This window comes from Pseudopipra pipra, chromosome 9 (genome assembly GCF_036250125.1).
Source record: "Pseudopipra pipra isolate bDixPip1 chromosome 9, bDixPip1.hap1, whole genome shotgun sequence".
In the NCBI taxonomy this organism is placed as follows: Eukaryota; Metazoa; Chordata; class Aves; order Passeriformes; family Pipridae; genus Pseudopipra; species Pseudopipra pipra.
This window is the reverse complement of record NC_087557.1, coordinates 2,068,546-2,081,165: the sequence shown is the minus strand read 5'-3', so window position 1 is coordinate 2,081,165 and position 12,620 is coordinate 2,068,546.

Genomic DNA, 12,620 nt, shown 5'->3' with positions numbered 1-12,620 from the left:
ATCCCAACTTTGAAACACGATGATTAGAAGCATTATGATAGATCACAGAAAAATCTAGCTTGGAAGGGGCTTCTGGAGACCATCTGCTCCAAACTTCTGCTGGAAGCAGGGCCATTGAGTTAGGCTGTCCAGGGCTCTGTCAAGCCAAGCCTCGAATATTTCCAGTGAGGGGAAATTTTACCACTTCCCTGGCAACTTAGTCCACTGTTTAATTGTTCTCACAGTGGTGGTTTTTTTTACGTAAACCCAGACAGAATTTCTGCTCGAGGGGAGTTGTTTGTATGAGCCTTAATGTGTTTTCCCTTGATGTGTTTAGATGCACAAATTAGCTCTTGCCCATCTGAAGAACCAAGAGAAGAACCAGCAGTGGCCTTGTTTTATTTCTGATGCCACACTGGATGTTTCTTTGCACAGCCCCTGTAACTACTGCACAGAACTGGGGGCTTGCAGTACTCTGTCATTACCAGAGAACACAGAAGTGGGCAGCAGGCTGAAATCAAGGGTGTTAATGTCCTATAACAGCCCCTCACTCATTTTAAAATGAAGTTTTTGAGGAGTTTGCCTATATGGTACAATTGAGCTGTGGAGGTCCCAGCCACTGGACTCCCATTTTGAGCACACACATCCCCACTGAGGACTGAAAGCAGTGTGTGCAAACCAAACCTTGCAGTCCTGCCAAAAATTACCTGGTACTTGGCACGCTGCCCAGAATTCAAATCTTGCAAAATTTTAGTCTCTCCATTTCTCTGCTATTTCTGTAGCTATTTAAACCACTGCCAATAAAATAAAGGAAAAAAAAAAGAGAGACGATAAAAATGTTTATATTATGGGCTAAACACACATAATGGTCTGGCTACAGTTCCCTTCTCTTTCCCCAAGTACTTGAAAGAATAAGAAGAGGAAACTCTAAAAAGAACCAGCAATCTAAACAAAGGTGGTGAGGTCAAACTCTCCCTTGCTCCTCCTTCCTTCTCTTTATCGCTGGTGGCCACTTGGCTGCTGGTCCCAGCTCAAGGCACTGCTTGCATTGTTAGGCCATGGACAAAAACAATAAAGCACAAAAAAGGTCTGGAGGAGGGCTCAGTGATAGCTTGAGCTATTCCAGACTTTTGCCTTGTGCAAAATGAAAATCCTCTGAAAACAAGGAAAAATAAACCAGAAAACAAGGGAAAATAAGCCAAAGTTCATGTAGAATCCTAGAATCCCAGAATGGTTTGGGCTGGGAGGGACCTTAAATCTCATTTCATTTCAAGCCCCTGCCATGGGCAGGAACACCTTGAACACCACCAGGGTCGGGGAGAATTTCTTCCCATCTAACCCTGCCCTCTGGCAGTGGGAAGCCATTCTCCTTGTCCTGTCCCTCCATCCCTTGTCCCCAGTCCCTCTCCAGCTCTCCTGGAGCCCCTTTAGGCCCTGGAAGGGGCTCTCAGGTCTCCCTGGAGCCTTCTCTTCTCCAGGTGAACCCCCCCAGCTCTCCCAGCCTGGCTCCAGATCAACTCAGTGGCCTCCTCTGGACTTGTTCCAACAGCTCCACATCTCACTTGTGTTGGGGTCCCAGAGCTGGATGCAGCCCTGCAGGTGGGGTCCAGGAAGTACCAGCCCCAACTGTGGCCACCATGGATGCCATTCCATCACTAGAGTGAGTTCCACAAGCGACAGCTCTGTCTGTATTTAGGTTTAGGAGAAGGAGGAAAAGCTGTTTTGAGGAAGCATGTTCTGTTTGGGGACAGGAGGGGTGGAAGTCGCTGCCACTCAGTGCAGTTCCCCTAACTGCTGGCTGTGCCATGGCAAAAGGAGTCAGGAGACCTGTCTGACAGGGCTCCAGTGTCCTGTCTCCTGAATGTTCCTCCTGTCTGCCAGGAGCCCTGTACTGCTACAGCCCTGAAAACAAACACAGCCCAAGCTGTAACCTCGGTGTGTGTTGCCTCATTCCATATTCTAGGAATGCAGGCAGCCAACACTCACTGGATCAATGGAGAGTCTTTGTAAGGGAATTTTCCAGTTTAACAAGGAACTAGTTCACTGTAGGGACTGGTATCCAGGGCTGTAACTGAGGTACTGGGGCAACACAGTAAAAATAAGGGAAGCTGAACAGTTCCTGCCGAGCTTGCTCTCACACATCTACTTCCAGAGGAGTGACAAAGATTATGCTCCTGACTGATCAAAGGCTGGAGATGCTGACATGAGTGACAGGAATCAGATTTTCAGTCCATGTTCATATATCCTGCCTGTAGCCATGAATGTGGAATGCACTGGCTACCAAAACCATGGATGCTCAGTCACCCACTCTAACTCTCTGAGGTTATGCAAAATATAACCTTAGCCAAAACTTTAAAGTAGCTGTTCTCTTCCTTTTTTGTTGAGATGTTTTCACACCAAAGTTACTCCTTGTTGTCTGGCGCCCTCTCCTGCACACTCGCTTGTGTAGGATGTTCTGGTGTGTGTAGGATGTTCTGGTGACAGAGAATCCCCTGCACCCTTCTCCTCCGGTGAAGTCTTTCCATACAAAAGTCCCTCCTGCCCCAGCACATCTCCCTGTTTTTCAGATACCCACGTTGTGACCACTCATCACACTCCAGGAGGCTCCCAGGCAATCTCAGCTTAGCTAAGGAAGAGTTATCATGCAATTAGTTTTCTTTACAAATTAGAATCATCCCAAGCATCCTCAGAATCATATAAACATAGAATGGTTTGGGTTGGAAGGGACAATGAAATTCATCTTTTTCCACCCCCTGCCATGGGCAGGGACACCTTCCACCAGCCCAAGTTGCTCCGAGCCCCGTCCAACCTGGCCTTGGACACTTCCAGGGATGGGGCAGCCACAGCTTCTCTGGGCAACCTGTGCCAGGGCCTCCCCACCCTCACAGCCAAGAATTCCTTCCCAGTTTCCCATCTAACCCTGCCCTCTGCCAGTGGGAAGCCATTTCCCCTTGTCCTGTTCCTCCATCCCTTGTCCCCAGTCCCTCTCCAGCTCTCCTGGAACCCCTTTAGGCCCTGGAAGGGGCTCTCAGGTCTCCCTGGAGCCTTCTCTTCTCCAGATGAACCCCCCCAGCTCTCCCAGCCTTTCCTCACAGGAGAGGTGCTCCATCCCTCTGATCATCTTCATGGCCTCATCATGCCACCTTCAGCCTTTTTGCTGCTCCCTGTAGTAAGGGAGCAATAGCTCTGTGCCAGTGATGTCCCTGCCCTCTGTAGAGGCAACAAAAAGCTGACAGATTTGGTGGCTCTGCTCCAGCTGGGAATGTTTTGCACAGAAGGCCCATTGTATCTGCAGCACAGGGAGTTCAGAGAGGGGTGACTCGACCTCTGCCTCAGGTCATCACAGCCTCAAACAGCAGCTCTGAGACTGAACTATTGCTCCAGGTATGTGTTCTCTTGCCCTGGTGTGAGAATGTGAGAGTGGTGCATCAACTGCTCTGGAGAGACGGAGGGTCAGGGCTTTCCTTTCAGGGTGAAAGGGCAGTCGTTCATTGCAGGAGCAATGCACTGAAATTGGCCGTCCAGCTCCCAAAATTCAATGTGCTTACCCTTCATCTCTCCAGGGCAGTTGGTGAGCCACTCTCGGAACTAAAGGGACAGCAAGAGCTTTCTGTGCTGGCACCTTTTGTCTGGGAGGAATCTTTGTCTGTATGGAATTTTGGGAGCTGGACTGGCAATTTCAGTGCATGGCTCCGAAAAGCCAACAACAGCCCTTATCCCAGGGAAAGAAAGCCTGGGACCTTTGGGGTTCGGGTGCAGTTGGTGGGCCAGCCTGGGCACTCCGTGGGCAGCAAGAGCTTTCTGGTGTGGCACCTTTTGTGTGGGAGGAATCTTCGTCCGTATGGAATTTTGGGAGTCGGACTGGCAGTTTCAGCGCAGGATTCCTGAAAATGAAAACCACCCCTTTTCCACAGGAAAGAAAGAACTTACTGTTGTGATTTCTGGTGCAGTTGGTGGGCCAGCCTGGGCACTCCATAAGCAGCACGAGCTTTCTGGTGTGGTACCTTTGGTCTGGGAGGAATCCTCGTCCGTATTCAATTTTGGGAGCTGGATTGCCTATTTCGGTCCTAGGATTTCTGCAAGTGAACATCAGCCCTTTTCCCCTGGAAAGAAAGACCTTACTTTTATGGTTTCTGGTGCACTTGGTGGGCCAGCCTGGGTACTCTGTGGGCAGCAAGAGCTTTCTGTCCTGGCACCTTTTGTCTGGGAGGAATCTTCATCCGTGTTCAATTTTAGGAGTCGGACTGGCCATTTCAGCGCAGGGCTGAAAAAAGCAAACAGCCCTTATCCCCAGGAAAGAAAGCCTGGAACCTTTGGCTGTTAGGTGCAGTCGGTGGGCCAGCCTGGGTACTCCATGGGCAGCAACAGCTTTCTGTGGTGGCACCTTTTGTCTGGGAGGAATCTTCATCCGTATGGAATTTTGGGAGTCGGACTGGCCATTTCAGCGCAGGGCTCAAAAAAAGGGAAAGCTCTTGCTGTCCCTGTAGTGCTGAGAGTGGTGCACCAACTCCCCAGGAAAGATGAAGGGTCCGGGCTTTCTTTCCTGGGCAGAACAGCAGTTGTTGGCTTGCAGGAGCCCTGTGCTGAAATTGGACATCCGACTCCCAAAATTGCATACGGACGAAGATTCCTCCCAGGCCAAAGGTGCCTGCACAGAAAGCTCTTGCTGTCCCCTGGAAGCTCCTGCCCCCCTTATCTGGAGATAAAAATATATGGTCCCAACTCCCACCAAGGACAGGGAATGGGGCACAGACCCTGAGGAGGGTCTGAATTCCTAGAAGAGGAAGCAATTTGGGGCTCGCACTCAATCACCGTGTTTCTGCATCCTCCTCTCACGGGCCGATTGCCAAACCACTTTCTCTCCTGTTTCCTTCCTCCTCGGTGGCTTTTTTACACTCTGTCAAGCAGTTCACACTGCTTCCTCATCCCCACTCAGTGTTCCAAGACTTCTCATCATATTTTCCTAGTTTATCATCAAAAAGCTGCCAGAAACTAAGAAGAGAAATTATGTCTTAGAGAACCACACAGGGGATGCTTTGACTTTTGGCCAATGCTCTGCTGCAACGTTTCTGGTATTTGATCTCTATGTTTTAGAAGGCTTTTTACTTGTAGGTTGGGGATGAGAAGTAGATGCCTGTTCTCAGTAAAAATTCACAGATGCTGGCTATTCATTTTCTGTAGGTGCCTTGGAAAAATCCTTCTGGACAGGGTGGCCTGTTTGACTATTCTCTGATCAATGGCTACACAAAACCACTGTAAATTATTTCACAGGAAAAGACATTAAAAATTTGGTTTCAGCTGCTTTGTGGAAACAGCTGTGGCCTCTCATTGTCCAAGAACTCTGTATCACTAACTTCTTTTGAACAGACTATTTTCTCTGTAACTGTTCCTGCTGGAGGTTAAGTGTTCAGGACCAGGACATGTGCTAAGCCTGGAAGTTTGTGAAAGCTCTTCCTCCACTTGTGCTGTGGATTTAGGTCCCCCCTCCCCATGCACAGCAACCCACCAGACTTCTGCAAAACAAACCACTGAAACCAGCAGGAAAAGGAACCCTGAAAGTCTCATGAACTGAAACTGCCTTGTGGAAGATTTCCTTCAGCATACCTGTTCCTGCAGCACAGCAGGGAGTTCTGTGAAGAATACAGAAGAATGTAACAAAGCTTCCAAAAATGCCTGCTGTTTTATGGGAGTAAAACTTTTGGTATCTATTGACAGTTTCATCCCACTATCCCTTAGCTTGGAACTCTTTTTAAACAGTACTATTTAAATGGCTTCCATGGCTTGTTTTAACTAGTTTTTTTAAGGAAGTGTTGTGTATTGTTGCTAAATTATTACTAAAAACCCTGCTTTTTATGGCTCATGAAAAAAATAAAAAGACATCAATTTTCTTCCACCTGCCTCCACTAATGTCAAGGTGTTTCGGAATCTTTGGCTTTGAACTTTGAGAAAATTAAGGTTTTTCAAAGTTCCTCACGTTCTTTTTGAAAGTGGGGATGATTTATGCACATGTAGACACTACAGAATCAGTACCTGAAGAGAATCACTACATTCTATTGCCTTCCTTCTCAATTTTTTTATTCCCTGGAATAAAAAAGGCCAGGTTGCACAGGGCTTGGAGCACCCTAGGATAGTGGCAGGGGGTGGGACTGGATGGGCATTAAGGTCCCTCCCAACCCAAACCTTTCTGTGGTTCTATGAGCAGAGCTGTCTTGCCAATTCAGAGATAGGTAAGAACACAGAGGGCAATTCAGAATTCCTAAAGTAGGTGCTTAGAGTAGATAGTGTGGGAAAAAATGCCAGCTTAATGTTATGAGTACAAAACAAAAGCTTCTTTGCTCAGTCCTCACCCCTGAGCATCCTCCTGCTCTGCATTCCTTGCACTGCCTGTCATTCCCAGTCACACATAAGAGAGTTCTTCAGGGCTTCTAATTTTTACTGTCACCTTGTTCCCACTGTTGTGTTAATTAGATTAACCCAGACTCCCAGGGAGGCTGGAACAATGACAAACACTATGGTGACCTGTCAGCTCTCTCTGAAAGCCCCTTCTCTGGCGTTGGAAATGTGCTGTCCCCACATCCCACACCTCTGTGGGATGGAAAGGATCTGCCTGGATCACCCCTGCTCACAAACACTGCAATAATCAGCACAGAAAAGGAAATTCCTAATGACTGGAAACCTCAGGTGCACTATCAACCTGTCCAGTCAACCACCAAGAAGAGGGTGATGGAACCAGAATGTATTAATACTGTCATTTTAAAATGTATTAATACTGTCATTTTTAACTATACAATGCAAATATTTTGGGGAGAGAGGCTCTGTCAGAAATCTAAACTGACTGTACATTAATACTCATCATTTGCTTTGTTTGGAAAGATTGGCTTGTTCCATTTTTCCCTCTTTGCCTTAAATAGGTGGTAGCCTTTCCACTGCTTGTTCTGAAGACAGCAAAAAATTCTGGCAACTTATAACACAGACCCTCAGTTCTGTGGGGTCTCACTTGCAGGCAGTTAAAATTCTAAATCCATGTCCTGACAGATTTCATCTGAGGAAAAAAGGACAATGCAAGAGTAAGTGCTGACCTGCCCTTCTTGTCTTAATCTCCAGAGACCCTCAGCAACAAGGCACTCCTCATTCCAGACCATGTGGAGAATTAGGGGGGGCTTCAGCAACTCAGGTTCTTTCCAAGGGATTTAGAAACCATTATAACAAATAATTATTTACTTCTCCCTAGCCCTGTGCCTCATTTCACTGAAGCCAAAACTGTTTAGGTCTCCTTTATGCAGTGTGTGTGTGGACATCTGCTGTGTCCATAAACCTGCATTACACATCTCCTTTTTCCTCTTACTGCAAATTTGAAGCACATGTGTGAGGCTGCAGGGAATAGGTGGAGGCCACATTTCTCTAAATTGTGTTTCGGCTACTATTTGGAAGGCAAAAAAATCTGCCAAATAGCAGAACCACAGACTTTAAAAGCAAGTAGTGACATACAGCCAAGATCTCACCTTTCCATTCCTCGGCCTGAAAATAACTGAAGAAGAGTGGAAGTGGAACCCAAAAGGAGAAATTATTTCTTCTCTAGACCTCTACCCCAATCTAATGCCTGTCCCCAGCACCTACCAAAGTCCACTGCAGATCCCATAAGGCTGTTTAGAAGATTATCTGACAACTGTGATCTTGGAAAGAAACTCCCAACTGCAAAATCCTCCTTAACATGCTGGGCTGAAACGTGAGCGTGTGCAATGTGCTCTGCCACCCCCAAATAAACCAGAGCTCACATCTGTATAACCCACACCCAGCAGAGCTGAGAACTCCTGACATTTGTGAGGAAGAAGCTGTGTTCTGAAGAAGTGCAAGAGTTGCTTTGGTGAGTCACATGTGGATTTGGAACAAGGGCCCAGTTGGCAAACACGTATTTTTCATAATTGCTTGAGGTCAGTGCTTAAGTAAAAATAATGGAAAAACCAGATGAGTTACAAGCAAACCTCACTGAGTTATGTGTGAAACACTCAGCTCGGGGATAGGCTTGCAGAATTTAATCAGCCTCTGGAAAGTATGGCACCAGCATGCCTGGAGCTTCTCCACTCATGGAAACAGTGGGATTGGGGATCGTCTGCTCTGACCAGCTACAAACCAGGTCAGTCTGTGCTGCAAGGAACCCCCTCAAACAAGACATAAAAAGGGGGAAGGAGTGGTCATTCATTTGCTATAACTGATGCTTAAACCAGGAATGACTAAAATGTATACTGATTATTTTTTCCAGGATTTCCCCCCCTCCTCTTTTTTTGCTTCCTTCTGCCTTCTCCTTTTCCTTGTCTATTTAAAAATAAACTCTTGCTCACCACTTTTTAAATGGCTGTGTAAAGATCAACACAACAGCCCAGGACATCCTCATGCTCATTTACCTTCTGTATGATTTTCAGTGCAAGCATAAACCTTCAGCCATTTCAGCAAAGGTTCGCTTGGTTGGACCATTCAGTGGCAGAAAAAAAATCCCTGTATTTGCAGAAAAATAATCCCTGTGTTTGATTGTATCTGTTTCAGACTCCACAAGAGGGCACCAGATAATTATCTAAAATATCACCCAGGCAGCTGTTGTGACAAAGCTGTTAATTGCACCTAATTAGAGCTCAGCAGATGTATTAATTAATTAATTAATTAATTAATTAATCAGGCCTCAATACAGACATTCCATCTCCACCCAGCTTCCAGTTTGCTGCTCCTGTTTTGGATCCAAGGAGAGCTCTATGCAGGTACTGCTTCTCCCTCCAAATATTCCATTTCTAGTCTTGCTGCTGTCCTGGCTTGTGTCACACACCCCAAATATTGCACATACCTCAAATATTGCCCAGAGCCCCAGAGTGAGAACAGCCAGTGCTAAATTTGTTTTCTAGGTCACAGCACAATTTTTTCACCACAAATGAAAAGTTCATCAGTGCAAGAACAGCCTCACTATGGGTTAATCCCACAAACATTACCACACTTCAAAAGTCTTTGACCCTATCTTTGCAACACTTACAGTTACTTTAAAAACCCCAACTATTTCAAAGCATCGTGTACAGAATTTTCCTACATTTCATAGGTGTTAATCACCCTTGTTTCCTTGCTGCAGAGGACAGGACATTGATTGCTGGCTGAATCACAAATTAAAAAGCTGTAAAAAGGGTTTAATCCTGTCCCTATTTCAAATTAGCTGTGCTGGGCACCATTCTGGATTCTTCTTTGCCCTGACACTACTTAGACTCTTCTGAAAGTATGTCCAAAATCTTTTGAGGAAACAAGAAGGCAAAAAAACAAACTAAAAAATATTTCTTTTCTCTCAACCCACTTCTCATTGCTGCAGCACATGCAAGCAGAAACAATTATCACCCTGTTTTTTGTTGTGGCTAAACAACATGTTTCAGATAAGTGGAATTAATTATCTTCTCTTCCTGTATTAAAGGGATAAAGCAAATGCCTAAAATAAAGATCCCAACAAATGAAAATATTTGTAATAAACTAATTACCTGATTAAATGATTACATTCTCTGTCTCCCTGCATTTCTCCACCTGTTAATATAGTCTTAAATATCAAACACAGCATTAATACCAGCCATTAAGTGCATGCTACCCCCTCCAAAAGCCCAGTCAAGTATGTCTTTATAAACAATACCACTAATTATGCAGCTCTTTTATTTCAGTCAAACATCTTAATATGCCTTGAAGGTCTTTTACAAGCTAAGGAGACAAAGTGTCTACTCAAAGCACCAATATTCTGAAAACATGGTACATTTCTGACCACAAGCCCTAAGGCTATAGATTTAGTAAACACAGGGTTTTTTCCAGTAAGTTTGGGGGTTTGTCTCATGAAATGTTGAAGAAAATGTTGAATTTTTCAGTTGCATGGCCTTTTTCTGTAATTTGAGAAGGTGCTACTTTGAACTATCCTTCATTTTTTTAAATTGGCCAAACCCTTTGATCACTGGCTGAAACTTCATTTTCTGAAGCAGAGAACGTGATCTTGCAGCTACTTGTGAAGTTCTTGGCTAGTTTTGACCTCAGTTTTTACTTCGTTGATACAATTACTTTCCAACCATGCAGCTGAATGCTGTTATGGAAACGCTGTCTGAAAAACACTAAATATTTCTGAATTACTCCCAGTCGTTGACACCACTGTGCTCAGGTTGTTCAGCTCCTGTGCTTGTAGGATTGCCTGGCCTGTATGTACTCTGGGATGCTTCCTGCCCATACAACTGCCAAAGCTTTCATTTATATATATATATATATTCCTGCCTTCTTAAAGCAACTTGCATTAATATCTTTCCCCACTGGGACAGCACTGTCCAAATGCTGGCTCTATAAACTGTTTCTCAGGGAATTTTTTGGAAGAAAGAACTTAGTAATGGTGGGGTCTGAATACTGAAGATCTTGTAGTGTCTCATGCAAAACTTATTTTCCAAAGGAATAAAGCTGATAAAGTCCCTCATTGGTGCATTTTGATCCTTGAACAACGTGGATTGTGCTACAATTCCCATTTATTCACATTACCTCTGTGAGTAGTTAATCTGCCATGGCTCTCTCCTTCTCACTTATTTTGGTCTACAAGTCTCAAAATAAAGCCACGATCTTTTCCAAGCCCTGCAGATACATTGGCAGGTTATTGTCTTACCCATCAGCCCAGGAGGGTAACAGAGATTCCAGCAGAGCTGACTGTTTTGGACACACATTGACAAGAAGCCCTTTCTTCCTGCCTCATTGTACCTGATTTGATCCCGAGGAAAGCTGCTCTTTACACACTTTGTAACCTGCACAAAGGCTAAATGCCTCAGAAATGCCTCCTGCCCTGTTTGACAGGGACAGTCAGCATGGGAAAAAGGATTATGTGAGTGCTGCCAGGGCAGCCCAGTCTCTCAGCCTGCTGGGACACCACCAATTACCTTACCTCACCCTACCAGTGCCCATTTATTTTTCCTTTGCTATCACTTATTTATACCCTCATCTTTCTTTGCTGTGATGTACCACAGCAGTTATGCACCAAAATGGACATCTTCTCCTGATTTCTCCCACCTTTTGCCTGCTGTTTACAGTTCTCTGCCTCTAGACTTTTAAAATGGGAGTATTTTATTTTTCTTTTACTTCTCTCTATATGCTGCATTCTAAAAGGCAGCGAATGGGTGACCTTCAATCACTTTAACAGGTAATAAATATTTTACCTGGAAGGAGGACGTGGAAAAAGCATGTCTCAGCTGACTGGAGTAATTTTCTTTACTATTATTTTGCTGCTGCAAGGAGCAGAAGAAATGTTTCCATTACAGCAGGAACAGTGGAAACGAGGAGCTGATGAAAGCTTTCTCAGCTCTCATGCTGCATGGCTTTTCTGCCTGCTGCAGAGAACAAAAACACTCACAAACACAGGTTTGAAATACAGTATTATCCACCTCCCAGGCTCTCTTATCTGCATTGTGAGAGCAGAATCACAGAATGATGGAATGATTTGGGCTGGAAGGGACCTCAGGAGGTCCCTGTCCAAGCTCCAGCTCAAAGCAGGTCAGCTCTGGGGGCAGATCAGGTCGCTCAGGGCTTGAACTACTTGGGTTTGGAAAACCTCCAAGGATGGGGATGGCAAGGCCTTGCTGGGCAGCTGTGCTGCTCTTGAGTGTCCTGCTGGGGAATAGGTTTTCCCTGCATTCAGCCCAAACCCTTCTTGATTTGGCTTACTGTCACCCCTCACCTCGACTGAGAAAAGCCCGGCTCAGCCTCATGGGAAGGGCTGGATGATGCAGGGTCCCCAAAGCCTTCCCTGCCCCGGGCTGACCAAGCCCTGCTCCCGTGGCCTTTCCTCACAGAGAAAGTTCTCCAGCCCCAGCCATCCTGGGGCTTCCTTTCCCTTTTCTTCCTCCAGTCTCTCAAGGCCTTTCCTGTTCTTGGAGCCCCAAACCGGGCACGGTATCTGGATGTGACCTAAGGAGTGCTGAGCATGAGGGACTAATCCCTCCCTGATCCCCTGCCATGCCCCTGCCAGAGGCAGCAGTGTCCCTGCCACTAAATGATACAGGAAATGTAAAACAAAATAAAGTAAACATTTCTTAGAAATATGGTGAGTTGGACACCAATAACACAGCTTAATTTTGTTGGATTTCTTTCAACAAAATTTTCTTAGGAATATTTATAGTTTATTAATTTCCATGCCACTCTTTAGTTTAGCGTTTTGCCAGATGCTTCCCTGTGAGGGTGGGGAGGCCCTGGCACAGGTTGCCCAGAGAAGCTGTGGCTGCCCCTGGATCCCTGGAAGTGTCCAAGGCCAGGTTGGACGGGGCTTGGAGCAACCAGGAAGATGTTGCTGCCCACAGCAGGGGGTGGAACTGGATTGGCTTTAAGGTCCCTTCCCACCCAAACCATTGTGCAATTCTGTGATTCCAAGTCACCTTGCACTCCATCTGCCTTTGGAGATCTGCTTTCCTTACAACTGCATGCTCTCATTTTGAAAATCTTACTTTTGCAACGTTTAGTTTTTTTCACACCAAAAAACTTTTCCCAACAGTGGTACATTAACATAGGAACTTCTTCACTCCCCTCAGTACTGCAGACAACTAACAAGTGAAGGAACTTTCACCAAAGGATACTTCGGGTACAGCAATAGCTTGACAATGTCTTCCTTTCCTCAG